This window comes from Gymnodraco acuticeps, unplaced genomic scaffold (assembly GCF_902827175.1).
Source record: "Gymnodraco acuticeps unplaced genomic scaffold, fGymAcu1.1, whole genome shotgun sequence".
Taxonomy (NCBI): domain Eukaryota; kingdom Metazoa; phylum Chordata; class Actinopteri; order Perciformes; family Bathydraconidae; genus Gymnodraco; species Gymnodraco acuticeps.
Window position 1 is genome coordinate 1290567 of NW_022990583.1, and position 15781 is coordinate 1306347.

The following is a 15781-nucleotide window of genomic DNA, read 5'->3' on the forward strand; positions in this document are numbered from 1 at the left end:
CCAACAATGCTGATGCTCTGGACAAGCTTCGACCCTCCGAGGAAGAAGAAACCATGCAGGGGCATTTGTGCGTGTCAATCTGTGCAAAGGCATTCATGGGCGTGTGTGTGTGCAGGAGCGCCGTAAGGGGGTGAAAAGTTAGGACGATTCTAAGGGCCCGTGACTGACAGGGGCCCAAACTATTTTAGTACATTAAGAAAAAAATGTTTAAGTAACCAATGTGATATCTTTTCAAGGGGCCCAAAATCCCTGGCGGCGCCCCTGTGTGTGTGGCAGTTAGGTAAGATAGACCTTGCCAAATAACAGAGTGAGCATCCTCCATCCCCTGCGTTTCTGAGCAGCGGCTGTCATTGAGGTCTTTTCTTTCTCTAGTAAAAAAAAAAGACTGAGGGGGAAGCAGGGAATTGTTCCTGCGTTGGGACACCCTGCCTCCCTCATAACTCCAGCCCTGTGGGCTTCAGGCTTGCAGCAGAGCAGTGTGTGTGGAGGATGTTAAGACCTACTGCCTGTCATAGATAAAAGCTGCAGACCTCCTACTAGCAGTGGGACTCAACCATCTGGGAGGACCACTTGCAGTGCCTTATATCCATGGACCCCCTGCTGCGCACTCTTGTCTTCACACATACACATTATGCTTACAAATCCATGCAAAGTGTGGACACTGCCAGATTGATGGAGAAGTCCCCTTGGCACACTTTTTGTCTCCAACAACTTAAAAAACATTGTTCAATGAAGACCCTTCCCATCACTCCCGATAGTCTGCACATTCTTTCTCCACCACCTCCTCGTCTCCACCCTGCACAGCCAGAGTAGCACATTGTTCCAGGACCATTCCCTGTTAATGGAAAAGGGGTGTAACATATGTGTCATTGTGTGAAACGTCATCAAAAGCTGACAGGGGGTATATAATGAGAGAGGTAAATGGTTTTCTCTGTCAGCCAAAACTTTACAGTAAAAGACAGGAAGCGATGGCCGCTGTATACTGTCCTCTTGCTCTGTTTGATATTATGGCCTGCAGCAGTGTGAGCCTCATAAACGCATCACCGCAGCTCCTGCATACACCATTTACAGTAGGGCTGCAGCTAGCAATTATCTTGATTATTCATTTATTTTTGGGTCTAACAAATTGTAAAAATGTCCATCCCAGTTATCAATGTCCAAGGGGTATTCTTTTATTGCCATGTTTTGTTCTGTTTTAATATGATATAAAATGGAGAGGAAAATATTTTCTGTCGTTTGCATGAACAATTATTTTGTAACATTAAATAGATAATAAATGTATTTTTCAATGTTATTGTTGTACTTCTTAGTTTGCATTAGGGCTTGATAATTTAAACGGCACCAAACTCAACACAAAATTGTCTCTACGCAATCCTAATGAGACCTTTCTCTTTTACAACAAGAACATATGTCTTGCATACAGTATAGCCCAAAACCACCTATTAGATGAAAATATGAATATTAGATTCAAAGTTTTCAATTATTAAACAGCTGCATGAGAGTCTTGACATTAGTAGGCTCTCGCTCACATGCTGCCCTGTGTTTGAAGCAGAAAGACTTGCTTAATTATGTAGGTTGTCTAATATAGAGAACATGGGAGTGTGAAATCATTTTGCTCTGGCATAGTAATAGTTAATGTGCGGCAGTTAATTGAGAATTGCTAGATGCACTAATGTGGACCTGCCCAACTGAATACTGTAAAACATATCTTTAGTTTAATTGTATTTTAGTCCTAGTTCAACATGTGGAGAAAAAAATACAATGGTCTATCTGCTGTGCGCTTTACTCAGACCTTGAGGAAGGATAGTGGATGGAGTGTATACCCATTTGCTTTCTCCTCTCCAATGACTCAGGTGCTGATCTTCTTCTATCTTTACCAGCAGAACCCGGAGAAGTGAGAACACAATGCTATCCTGGGAAATTACCCTGTCGACAGACGGCACATTGAGACTTCGTTAGCATAACCACCCAACCTAGTGCCTCTCCAGTCTGATCGAACGGAGCAACTCTCCATGACAGGGTAAACAAAGCAGAATCACAGGCATGATGGGCAAAAGAAGTTTTTATTTTTTCATGTGATTTTTTCATGTGATTCAAATGCTACATTTCCCCTGTGCAAGTGGAAATGTCTAAAGGTGTTAATTTTTGTTTTAATTATGCATGTTTATTCTGTCTGTGTGTAGGCTATGTGTGTCTTTAATGAGGGTATTTTCTATGTAAATGACACTGTATATATACAATGTGTCTACATCGATAATGCCATAAAATACATTTCTGGTATTTGTGCAAATATGTGTGTGTTTGTATGCGTTTATATTTATGTGTGCCTCTCTGCCTGTGTGTATGACTTTCTCTGTGCGCTTCAGGCAGCCAAGAATGTCTGTGTTGAGGAGAAAGAAGAGGCAGAGGAGAGGTGTAAGTCAGAGACTGCAAGTAAACAACCTGCAGTAGCTACAGCAAGTGTCAGTCTGCCTGCCTCTGCCTCTGCTTCCATGCCTCCCTCCTTTTACTTTCCGTTCCTGCGCTTAAACAAACACACACAGCAATTGGGCTGCCAAGTTACTGAAGAAGTCGTTCAGCCAACTTCCGGGCTTTACACCTCCGCTCAGCTTTTTGTGCCCAAATTGATAATTTAATCAACTATTGCCATGTAATCAATTAGGGTGTTCATCCCCGACTCTAACAGTTAATTGGCTTGTGCCACGGAGAGACGGAACGCAGGCTGGTGCAGGAGGGACTGTTGGATTACTACAGATGGGCTCCTTAGACCTATTTACATTGTGCCTGACTTTAAGTCGTTGATTGCCTTTCTGGTGCCGATATTGCTCGGGTGAGAGCAGCACAGGTTTGGAGTGGACCTCAGTGACAAATCCACCCTGTTTTAATGAAGAGGGAAGGCATACACATCGAGCACACACAGCGGGTTATCCCTCTACTTTGATCCCAATCTTTCACACAGATGCATGCAGGTTTCTCTTCCATTAAACAGCCTTTGTTATTTTTTACTCAATGTCCGGAAAAATTCTTTGCCACCTGCAGTCAGCACTGCTTTGTCTGAGCACATAGAGAGCAAAGCATTTCAAGTCAAAACAACCCTGCAGTATTGATCCATCCAACACCTTATTCCATTTTGTCCTCTAAAACATGCCTTTTCACTCGGTTGAATTCTATTCAAAGCTATCCAGCGAGACCTGTGTCAATAGGGAAGCTTGACTTCATTCCATAGATCTGGAAGCCCCCCGGGGGCTAAGCATAGGCTGCTAGACCATGACAGGCAGGGGGCTAATAGGCCGGATAGGATTGGATAAAAGAAGAGGGGGGGATTGTTGCAAAAAAAGTTTTAAGACCAGGACACCGCCATCTGCTTTTGTGGTGATGAGCATCAAAGCCTGAAGGAACCCTGTTGGGTCTCTCTTTCAGATGGTCGTCCTACATATGGGCTTCATATTTCACAAGGACAGACAGTCAGCCGGGCCCAGTGGGCCACAGCCGAGCCGCTATTCTGTCTCCCCGCATGGTTTCCAGCCTTTGAGAAGAGCAGCACGATTACTTTTATGGGGCTAATAAATGACCAGGCTTGACCCAGAGGATTTGGGCGGCCACCCCCACCTCCCTAAATGAAGGTATGGAAGAAGAGGGGCTCTGTGGGAATGTTACTGTTGAGAAAAATGTTCAAGAAATGGGTCAGAGCATGGCTGCAAAGACATGCTCCCAGGGTGATTCATTATTGAAGTGACTAATACTACATTTGCCTGGCAGCACAGGGGGCCTCAGTCCACATTGGTGACACCAAAACAATAATCAGCTGTGCTTTATCTTTTATCTATGTTCCCGCCTTTCCTTCCCCCATTTCCCAGACTTCCTCTTAACTCCCGCTCTTTCTGTTATTTTGTCCTTACAGACTTCTGTGTTCCTCTGTCTCTCCCACTTGATGATCACAGACCTCATTATCTAATTATGCCTTTTCACTCAATCTCCATATCTCTGTGCCTCCCTTCCTCTCCATCTTTCAGCCCCTTCTCTTGTTTCCCCTCTCAGTGGCATAGCCTCCATCTATAAGTGTGCTCCTTGGTGAGAAATGTGAAGGCCAGACACATATAATATCAGTGCTGATGGAAACCAGCCGCTCTTTTCTAACTCTGCTTCTCCTTACGCCAGACTCTGCCTGCCTCAAGGTAGCATATGGCATTCTCTCAGACTGCTGGACTCGTTGGCCTCCCACACAACACTGTGCATCTATCTCTCCCTTACTCACAGCTCTTTTATGGGCTCTCCAACAGTTATTTTCTCCCATACCCCTCTCCCCTGATGCTGTGCAGAGCCCCATCCGTGCACTTTCTGTTTCACACAGCCACACTTCAGTGACGCTTACTGCAGAGATGGCTCAGGTCTGGCAGTTGGTGAGAGGAGGGCGGTCGAGTCTGGAAGGCACAGTCATTAGTTAAATATTAGCCAGACTGTGCTCTATTCCCCCAACATCTAGGGGAGGGGAGCAGGAGTCGTAGCCTTCCAAAACAATAGGCCATAAGGGGATGGCTTTGTGCCCTCATGCTCAGGGATATAGGTGCACAAACACAACCCCTTCTTTACAAACCCATACAGATGGTGATTTCTTTGTTATATCTCTTACATAAGGTGCAGAACATCATACCCTTTGAGAGGTGTGTTAACCTTCCCAAGATACAAGCAGAAGGTGTAACAAAAATGAAGGTGGGGTCACAAACAACAATACACAAGGCCCACAATTATACCAATTCACAGAGAAAACATGGCAGATGTAGTGGATATATGTTGTGCCTGTAGATGTAGAAATTCATAGGTGAAGACAATGGTAAGGTCCCACGTCAAAGTTGAACAGATGGTTACAGAGTGGAAGTACGTATTTACGCACAATTTAAAAAAAAGTGTTATGGCCAGGGGAAAGGGAGCAGTGATTTCCTGCCTGGTAAAAGGCACAATCAGGTAGCTGATGATTATATGGAGGTAGATGTTGCATGCTTGGATATTCAAGATTCAGCATCTTTAAATTACAGTCGGGCAGCTGTTTTATGAATTTAATTTGACATTTCTGGGTAGACCAAAAAGAACAGCAACTTCAGGAATATATTTAGTTAGAGTTGGAAAGTTATCGAGGATTTTTGTTGATAGTTTGTTTTGCCTCCAGATTGAGACAAATCTTTTGGGATTATATTGAGATCACTGTGGACACCATATCAGTCAGAGTTTGAGGTCTTGCTTGTGTGTGTTAGTGTTTGTGTTAGTGTCTCCAAGCCATGGTGTGTGGCGGCTACAAGGCACGTGCACAGGATTCATGCTGTTTGTGTGGTGAGGGGTGTGTGGAATTCATGCTGTGAGATTCAGAGATCATTTCTGCTCTGTCCAGGAAGCCTCTGGTCAGACAACAGCTTCCTCTCTTCTCATTTTGTTCTGCTCACTTCCTTCTCCAATTCTCTCTTTGCCCACCTTCTTTCTATTGTCCTCCACTTTAAATGTGAAGACAACATTCAACATGTCATAAACAGTACATGAAAACCTTGGAAAACAATTATCATAGTTCTATAATTTAAACAGAATTGATCAAGTGAAATTATAAAACTAAATGTTAAAAGAAATTATCATGAAGAAAAGTTGTTGTCCCTTTATGGAACAGGTATGACAGCCTCAAGTTACAGAAACCAGATTCAATGGATATGCCTTAGCTGTTTTTTTATTTTATAGTATAGCTTCCATATAATGTCCATCATGTGGTACTCCACTCTTCAGGTAACTAAAAGCAGACGGCGCTGAAATTGGAAACATTCTGATTCAGAACTTCAGAGTATCTCAGAGTCAATGCTTTCTCGGTTGCACCTAAGCAGTCACTTCATGTCTCTTTTCGTTTTTTTGTTTTCTTTTTTGACAACAGAAAAAGAGAGGGGGCTGAGGTCGGATATTTGAGCTGGTGACAAAACAGTCCACTTACATTTGCCAGGTTTCAGAACCAGAGTGAGAAATACATATACTTCTGAAGGTGCAAATTCATCCAACATATGGAGTGGAACCTGACACTGTATTTAAAGTGCAACACTATATTAGACTTTAAACATCCCTTGACCAATCAATATGAATGTATAGGTAGATGGATATGATCTGTAAACTTTAACTCCTGTTGCCTCGCTCATATGTTTCCAGTTTTGCTCTTTATCGTTCCCTAGAATCCCCGGCAGACTCAACTGGGCAGGCACAGGTGTGAGCAATTAGTCAGACTCGGTAATGTACTCGCCTGCTCTCAGCTCTTTGCTCTCCTGAGTCCCAGACGGGGCCCATTGGGCAGGCAACAGTGCAATTAGTTCAATTTGGTAGCGTTGATTCATCCAGCAGTAGCCCCCAATGCACATTTTCACTACAATAAAACAGAGCACTATGAAATAGGCCTAATCCTCACTTTGGCAATGAAGTTCTGCGTAGCATTGAATGAATCCACAGTGTCAGCCGCAAATACACTCTCCACAAGCAGAATATTTGTTTTGTTTAGTATTTGATACAAATCACCTGTGGATTGCAAATAGACATTGATCATTGATATTGATTACTGACTACTTGATGTAAAAAAAATTACTATTCTTTTTTTTTTTTAAATCATACCTATTGTCAAACTTCCTTTGTTATAATGGGAGTTGGGATGTTGTAATTTAGCATATAACAGACAACTGTTTTTGTTAGTGGCAGATACATGCACTTCAAAGAAACAGTGTGATATTTGTGGAAAGATGCTCTTTTGCCTTTTTGTGGAAAGTGAGAAGGTCGAATGATTAACCTGTTATATCTCAAGTGTTTAATCCATATTCAACTGAAGTGCAATAATGGCAATTTGTGGTTCTAAAGGGAATTGTATGCTGGACTATTTCTGAGCAGGGGACCTCCAGTGACTCCCTGCAGTCACCGCTGGCTGCCCTGAAACCTCACAGCGACAACAAGATCTATTTTGGATTTAAGTTTTTGTACAGATTAAAACAGCAAGATGAAATACACAAAATAATGAGCTTTAGACATACAGGAGTACAAAACTAGGTGCATATTGCCAAATGTCAAATCGTTATTATATATTTGATTTATAGCCTATTTTAATTTTCTGTCAGCCACCTGTGATAACAGCATACCTTTTATGTCTAGCTTGCTTATAGATTAGCTATTTTACCAGCCCGTTTTTATACATCTTGTATATTATGTGATGTCGATACAGCTTTTGTAGCTATTGGTTTAAATCAATTTGTATTAATGAGTAAATACAAATCACAGGTTTCCCATATTTTTACCAATGTTCTAACCAATGGCCTCCCATTTTATATATGCTGAAATATTTGGTATGGCTGTCTGGGATTCTACAACATCCAGGGCCTGACTGCAAAGATTTAACCATAAAGTATGTGAGCCGGAAAGGCGGCGCTGATAAATAGCGCACTTACCCCATTCACAGTAATTGAGGTGCAATCCCTAGCCCATATGGCGTATATTTGCCATGCGCTCTCAATAGCATCTCCATACACACATGTTCATAACCCTTTAATCAATTAGTCTTTGGATTGGAACGTCAGCTGGTAGCACTCAGGAACCCCACAGTCCCTCCCTCACACTCACAGGCAGATCACACTAAATCTCAAATCCTGCCCCCGACATCCCCTGACACGCTTTCTTTTGGATGCTTTTTATGAGTAATACTTACTGAGGTCCTAACTCTGGTGACAAAAAAAGATGGAGAGCATTAAAATTAAAGCATTGCACAGAATAAGCACATAAAGTGAAACACATGTTAGGCGTGCAGTTCATATTCTTTATTGTGTAAAGATCTGCATATTTCTTGCCATGTGTGGTCTCGTAACATGAATATATAATATATATGTGTTTGAGGTCAAAACTGTTTGTAAATGGACCCTAACCACCCACCCTGCACACCCCCTCTCACCACCTTGTGAGATTAAGAATGCATAGCCTGTAATGTTCTTTACCGTTTGCTGTATTTATGCAGCCTGCACACTCATTTAAATAACCTTGATTACTTTTATTTCAACGTGTGTTTTGGTGTGTGTGTTTCTGTGTGTGTAAGTGGGTGAATGTGTTTGTGTGTGGGAGAGAAGAAGGAGAGAGAAGCAGGTTACTGTGGTGATATAGAGCTTCTTGGCACTTTTAATTTCTGTCGATTATGACAGTATATGTGCAGCCTGGCTTATTTGTTATTATATCATCAAGTCTGTGTTTATTTTAATAAGGCTTATAATGAATGGCACTATTAGAGTGCTGAATTCAGGAATGTGCACAGGCAGAACAGCATTGATTGCCCATTCAGGTTTTCCAGCCTGTTTTCTTAAAGGGGGGTGTGTTGGGGAGTGGTGGAGGGGTCTCAGGACAGACTCACATTATAATTAAAAAAGTCCAACCATCCATGTGCAGTTTGTGTCTTTATATGTTTGCAGCTGAAAAGGAACCAATGCATCTGTGCTTGTTATTCTGACTTCATAGTGCTGTGCCGCCTCAACAATTCACAGCAGCAAAGCAAAGAAACAAAACAACAAACGTATTGATCCAAAGTTATTCAGTCTAGAGAACGGTTTAGTCAATTTTCAGTCTCGACAGAATCCACACTCCCTATTTAGGACCTGTTGGCAAAAGGAATGGGAAATAGACTTTATCAAAAGTCTAATAAATGTAATTGAATCAATGTTATCTATCGCTTTCCAGGATATTTAATGTACCTTTTTCAAATAAGATCAGACACATGTTGTGCATGATTGCAAACAAGGTTCAATGCATCTTTAATCAGAACATTCTCCTTTGTCTTTGCTAGTTTTTACGCACATTTGCAATTAAGCATGAATTTATTTTGAAGTTGATTGCCCCCTTCTTTCTCCCTGCTTTGTCTGTAGTTATTCAAATGAGAGCATAGCGACCTGTATTGTGCCTGCTGAGTTTATACAACTGCTATAGAGAATAAACAAAGACTGTTTAATTAGGTGCCTTACACTTTATTAGTCCTTAACTCATACTTAACACACATGCAGACACACACACACACACACACACCCACCCACACACACACACGCACACGCACACGCACACACACGCATCCCTCTCGAATACACACTGCCTGTGTTACAGTCCTAACTTATTAAATAATGAGGCTCTTGGAACAAAGAATAGTTAAACTGCAATGAGCGCCAACTAGTGTGTGTGTGTTTGTGTGTATCATGAATCTTTTTGGATGCTGACAAGGGTGGAATTGCTTGTTAAAAAAAATGTTTTCTTGGCCAGAAAACAGCAGCTTTTTGCTAACTGGCCTTTTTTGTCCTGATAACAAGAGATGCGGACATACTGTATGCAACATTTAAGATATTAAACTGGTGAAACCAACTTCATCTTTAAACGTATGCAGGCACATGTGCCAACGCTCTTTGTCTTAACTGCTTATTTTCTCTTGCTTTGCTCCCGCCTTTGTCCCTTTGACAACTTGGGTCCAGTAGACTCTTTAGGCTGGTCACCATGGAGACCCACCCTAAAGTGGCGTGGGAGTGGTGTGGGTCAGGGGAGGTCAAGCCAAGGGACTGTTTTGGCAAACGGAGCACGCTTCATTAGGCCTTTTGGCTTGGGGTTCATTAAAACTGCAGGAGAGGACATTCCAGGAGACTCTATTAACCAAAGCAGTCTGGTGACACGCTGTCAGGCCAACAGATTTCAAACATCTTGTGTTAAACCGCTGAGTGCCCCCCCTCCACCCCAAACACAAAGGCTCAAATCCACATATACACAATACACACTTGTAGACTTCATATACACGTGCACAAACACACTGAGAACCACACTGCTGCCACACTCACCCTCCCTCACACAATAGCCTCAATCTGTTGGCCCGTTCAACTTTCCCTAGCGTTCCTCTGGGGGTTGTGAGTTTGCAGGTGGAGGGAAGCACAGTCACACTGATATTGCTCATGTGACACCTTCAGATCAAAATACATGCTCAGAAGGTGGAGGGAGTTGTCGAGTGTTGTGGGAGTAAAGGAAAGAAAATATATTTTATGAAGGATGAAGTGTTAGAGGGGTACTAGAGGGGCTGGATGATTAGGTCAGAGTGACACGGTGGGAGGAAGTTGTATGGGTGGGAATAAATTCAAAGAAGGCACTGGAGAAGAATTAAAAAAAAAGGCATATGTTCTGCAGCCCGCTAGCACTGCATACATTTAATCTTATTTTTGAAGTGCAACATATGCCAGATAATGCGGCTAAAATGACTTAGAGAATCCTGTCAGATCGAGTCACATGTAAATCAAAACACTTTGCTGAGATCAAATCGCAATCAATGGCACTTCAGAGAGAGAGCCTGTCAGATCAGTGCTTTTAGCTGTCCGCTGTTTAAGCAGGTATAACTGGATTATCCCTGTGTTTCGGTTGGCAAGCCTTATCATGTTGTCTCTATGGTTGGTCAGTTCAAACTGGGCAGATTACAGTTTGCAGAGAAGAGGTTTAGCCTCGTTTGGAGCCCTGATATGTTAATTAAAGTGGATTTTCTGAAAATGGGACGGGCAGTAAGGCAAACTCCACCTCAACAAAGCCATAAGCCCATCTGTTGGCAGAGGTGTATTTGGGACTAATTGTGTGTGTTTTTCATGCCTGTGTGCTCTTCTATCCCTGTGAGAACCAGTCTGAGCCTTTCCCATTAAGGACATATTTGAGAAGTGAGGTCATTTTGGTCTGTAATCTGTTTTACAATAGGCTAGTAAATAAATCATGCTCCATTACAAATGATATGATAGCGTCGTGGTTTAGACGTTTGATGTACCCCAAGAATCAGAAGGAAAAGTGTTCCATAAAAAAAAATATAGGAGCCTTGAATTGGGTTTTTAGACTTGAGATGGGCTGCAGCATATCATACCGTCACAGCACCAGTATTCCTTGATTTTTGCCACCCAAGTGGTTATTTGCACCACTCTTAAAACTACTGGGTTAAAAAATAACCCAATCATAACCCAGCTGCTGAGTCACTATAGGACAGAACACACGCTGGGTTGTCTTAACCCATATGCTGGGCTGGATCATTTTAACCCATGTGCGGGGTTGTTTATTTGACCCAAGCTAGTGATTGAAATTAACTATATTGTTGGGCTAAATAGAATATAATAATAATGTATAATAGTGTAATGAATTATCTCCAAACACACCGTATATATATATAAAAATGCATTTATTGATAATTTGAACAGCTTTGGCAAATCGCCAACATTCCATTTCCACTATAAAAGAACAATGCATTTTAGCACAATACAAATTCAATATATTTAACTCTTAAATAAATAAAAACACCTTAAAAACAGTGCTAGGGCCTTGAGAAATATCTGTGTGTATTTTAACCATCACTTATGAGTGAACACAATTTTCAGGAACAGTTCTGCGTATTAATTTAACACATGGACCATAAAGACCCAATACATATAAAAGTATAAAACATCTACGAACAGTCCTTCAACTTGAAGCTGAACAGTAACAAATCTGTCAATGAACACAACAGAACACAGATGTAAAGCAGCAGGATGTAAACAGAGGAGAACAGTGTGTGTGTGTGTGTGTGTGATTGTTAAAGTGCAACTTTGTTGGTTGGATTAAACTGCCAAAAGCTTTTTCAGGCTCAACACCCTGGGCTTCAAGTTCCCCTCATCAACACTTTCTGGGTGAAGTCGAAAGTGTTGGCCAAGTCTTTTGTGTAGCTCAGATGCAGGGCAAAGGTCAGTGCAAAAAGCAGGATGAATGCGTCAGCCAGTGTGGGGAGTTCCATAACTCTGTTACCCTCAATGACAACAGCGATCCTCTCTGGGCAGAAGAGCGTGGTGTCTGTTGACCTGGCACTGATCATGAGAAGTCCGACCGCGATGCCCTCTGTGTCTGGATCATCAGACTGCTCCACCTGATGACAAGAACAGATAAACGTTACCCAAATTGCCTATCTCAGAAATGTGTTTTCTGAAAAATACATCAGTGACATATCACATCAAATAACCGTATGTTTTGTGCATAATGTGGGTTTAAGGAAACGCCTATTAGCATTGCACAACATAATGTTACAGCACTAGAAACGTCGTCTCCAAAATAACCAATCAGTTGACATAAATGCTTTCAACAAAAAAACATGTATAACCTTCATAAGGGTAGGATTTATTTTATCACTGTATTAAACTGTTACTATTAGATAGTTGTACCTAATAAACTGGCAACTGAATATATATTTACAGTATAATCTCTCCCTACTACACATACAAAAATATATGGGGAACACTAGAGATTATTTTGTATTGAACACTGATGCTGCAGGAAAGAAAGCCCTCTCTTGATTGTGTATTTTATTAAATCACCTGAGCCCATTTTATATACGCTTAATTTCAAATAAATCCTTAAGTAGAAATCATATTCAACACTTCTGAAGTGTTGAAGTAAAGGGAGATTATGTTCAACATGTCCATTGTGTACCTTACAATAATTACAATTCTTATGGCAATATTCAAATCTTGGAACTAGAACCTGAATGGGATGTGAGCAAAACAAGAGATAATGTTTGATTAACAACACCTGAGTGACAGAATCAAGCTTTGATGACACCAGGACAGTTCATACTTTTTCAAACTAAATCTATCATTTATTATAATTTTTTCACTATAAAAATTCAAATAATTGTCTACCTGCGATAGAGCTCCTGAAACAATGTAACAAGATAAACTATATTTGTGGATGATCTGTCACATACATTCAAAACAGTTATTATGCTGACTTACATGCCACAGCCTCAGAAACGTGGAGTCATCTTCATGCAGATATTCAGGCAGAGCACGGAGGACATGGACGTCACCTTGCTCCTTGAGTGTGAGAACATATGTTTGTTTTACTTTGGATGCTAAACAGTATAACCACACAACAATTGATATCACAAGAAAGGGCTCTTCCATGACTGAAGAGATTAACATTTTGACAAAGATAATCCACTCTAGTATGAGAATAAAACACCAAGAGGCATAACCGACTCACCTGGAGGTCATAGGAGGCGAATAGCTGATCCAGAAGTTCAGTTTCCTTTCCTTGCTTGCCGCCTTCTTCCTGAACAGGCTCTGAAGATGGAGGACATGTCTATCCAACTCCGCATAGAAGTGGTTCTTCAGGTTGAGGTTCGTTATCCTGTGAAACTCTGCCAAAATATAAAATGACTATTTAATTCACAGTACAATGTATATGTGGACTGAAGGCAGCAGAGATAAACAGAAACATAACATGCTAAATCTGAGTAAACATGTCAATGGGACACAAAATAATTATATAGTTGTAATAAATAAAATATTTTCACCTGTGACTCCATTTTCAAGGCAGGCCAGCGTTCCAGGATCTCTCCAACAGGTAGCTCATCATTGATGATCTCATTGCGCCGCAGGGCAAAGGTAGTCTGCATTAACTTTTAAATCAAGGGAATAATAATGTTATAATGTTCAAGTAACTCTGCCCTTGTATCAAAGACAGCAGCACAAAGTTTGCATCTCCAAGCCATTGGAAAACGTAACAATATTCACAGGCACCCTACAAACGGCGACGTGCGTTGACGCTTGCCTGCGGGCATGTCTGAAGCTAGACCAACAACCAATCACATGAAAGCTACGCTTTGCTCCCACAATGCAGTTCGGCTAAGCGTCAACACACGCCGCCATGTGTAGGGGCCGTAACTTCACTCCATTCACTTTGAATGGAGTGACTTCACGCTTTGCCAAACTGCATTGTGACAATCAAATCATATGCCAGTACAAGCTCTAGCCAATCAAACCGCGTGCTTGTGTGTCCGGGGCGGGATATTCATGTAATTGGTTGTTGGTCGAGCTTCAGACAAGCCCGCTGCCGTGTGTGTAGGGGCCGTAAGGATGCCACAGTTGCGCCGCTGCGAGGCTCCACTCGCCCCCCCCCCCCCCCAGCGCTTCACAGTTTCTCCACTGTGAGGCTTACCAGATTGAAGAAGCCATATATCTGCCAGTTGCGTCAGTTTCCTTAAGAGAAAAAACATTAAAGGTTAGCTGGGTTGCAAAGTTTTCACAAAATGAGAAACACTATTTTCGAACCTAAAATGGCGGTAGGCGGCGCGCTTTTCTTCTTTTTTGTTACAGCATGCATGTCTGTGCATGTTTTATTAACTTAGAGGCATATAAATTAATACAACGAGGATTTACGTTCATTTTAATCCACTAACGTTGTACCATAACCGTGCGTTCTGCATGTTTTTAAAAGCAAGCTAACTTGAAACACTAGACTATTAATCTGTTAAATCCGGCAGCCCCCGGTACCGAGGGCTTCTTGTTCACGAAACGTTGTCTCAGGGGCTTCTTAACATTTAAAAACCTATTAATGTGTCATACCCAGTTAACGAAACTCAGCTAACTGAAGATACGAACCATTTTTACCGAAACAAAACACAAGTCTCACTATTAAATTAGTCTAAATTAGCGCACAGAACTCACGGTAGAAATACTTTATTATAGGCTACTTATCGTAACTGCGCATACAAGATATCAGATTAAAGCTGAGATTCCACAGATTCTATAAGTATTAGTATCATCACTGCACGATCATTACCTTTGCTGAGTTACATGTATTTGAAAACGCTGGGGGGTATAAATTACCTTGTAAAATTAATAGTCTAGTGTTTCAAGTTAGCTTGCTTTTACAAACATGCAGAACGCACGGTTATGGTACATTGTAGTGGATCAAATTAATCCTCTATGCCTCTAAATTAATAAAACATGCCCAGAAATGCGGTAAAAAAAGAAGAAAGAAAACGCGCCTCCTAACGCCATTTTAGGTTCGACTTTTCCAGAAAACTTTTGCATCACAAACGTTCCACTTTGAGATATAACTTAAAACAATATAAAAATACTGTCTTACACGTAAGTTAAATCATTTCTCAAGTGAGGGAGATATTAAATGTAGGCTAGCTAACAAGAGCTCAAATCAAACTAGTGTTGCACGGTGTACCGATACTTGAAAGGTACCGCGATACCCTGCCGTTACAAACGGTACGATTCCTCCGTTTCATTAGTATCGGTACTTTAAGAATGACGGGGAAAAGTACTCCGGTGAGAAAGCGCCGTTTTAATAAAGAGCCGTGTGTGTTCAGCGCTCTGCTTCCACTCCCTGCACTGCAGCCGTGCCTGCAGTCCCGCCCCTCTCAAGCACGCTCTAAGTCCCTCACCTCTCTCGTGCACTCGGCCACGCGCTAGCTGCCAGAGCATGTGAGAAAACGAGAAGCATGGCTGCAAGTGGGAGTGCAACTGCCGCTGCGCCTCGGCTTGTTGACAAAAAAGACACCAGAAGCGAAATTTGGAAGTATTTGAGCTATATCTCTGACAGTGAGGGCAAGCCTACACCACGAGGCCTGTCTGTAAGACATGTTTTAGATCCCTGCAAACCAAGGGAGCCAACACATCAAACTTGGCTAAGCACCTCGCCAACCGGCATCCAGACAGGTTAGCGAATGTGATAGATAACATAATTACATCATGCTCAAGCCCATGCCCTCAAATCTAAGTCAAACCAGTGTAATTTATTTTGTGACAAACGAGGCAATTAATGGCAATGATAACTGTCTAATATGGCTATCTTTTTAGCTAACTTACCAATGTGGCTAACATCTGCAATATATATTTTGTTAATAATTATTTATATTACTGTACTATTACATGTTAATAAAATATTAAAACAATTATATTTTATAAAATAAAAAAGTTGTTTGAGATGA

The 15781-nt window shown here is 41.5% G+C and overlaps 1 long non-coding RNA gene across 1 annotated transcript; it reads right to left on the reverse strand.

Moving 5' to 3' along the window:
- Positions 1–11188: 11188 nt before the first annotated feature.
- On the reverse strand, positions 11189–15069 carry LOC117554064. The gene is made up of 5 exons (XR_004570213.1): positions 13996–15069; positions 13352–13456; positions 13039–13195; positions 12789–12869; positions 11189–11926 (listed from the first exon to the last, which is right to left on the reverse strand). It is a non-coding gene; the product is annotated as an uncharacterized LOC117554064 (long non-coding RNA).
- Positions 15070–15781: the final 712 nt, after the last annotated feature.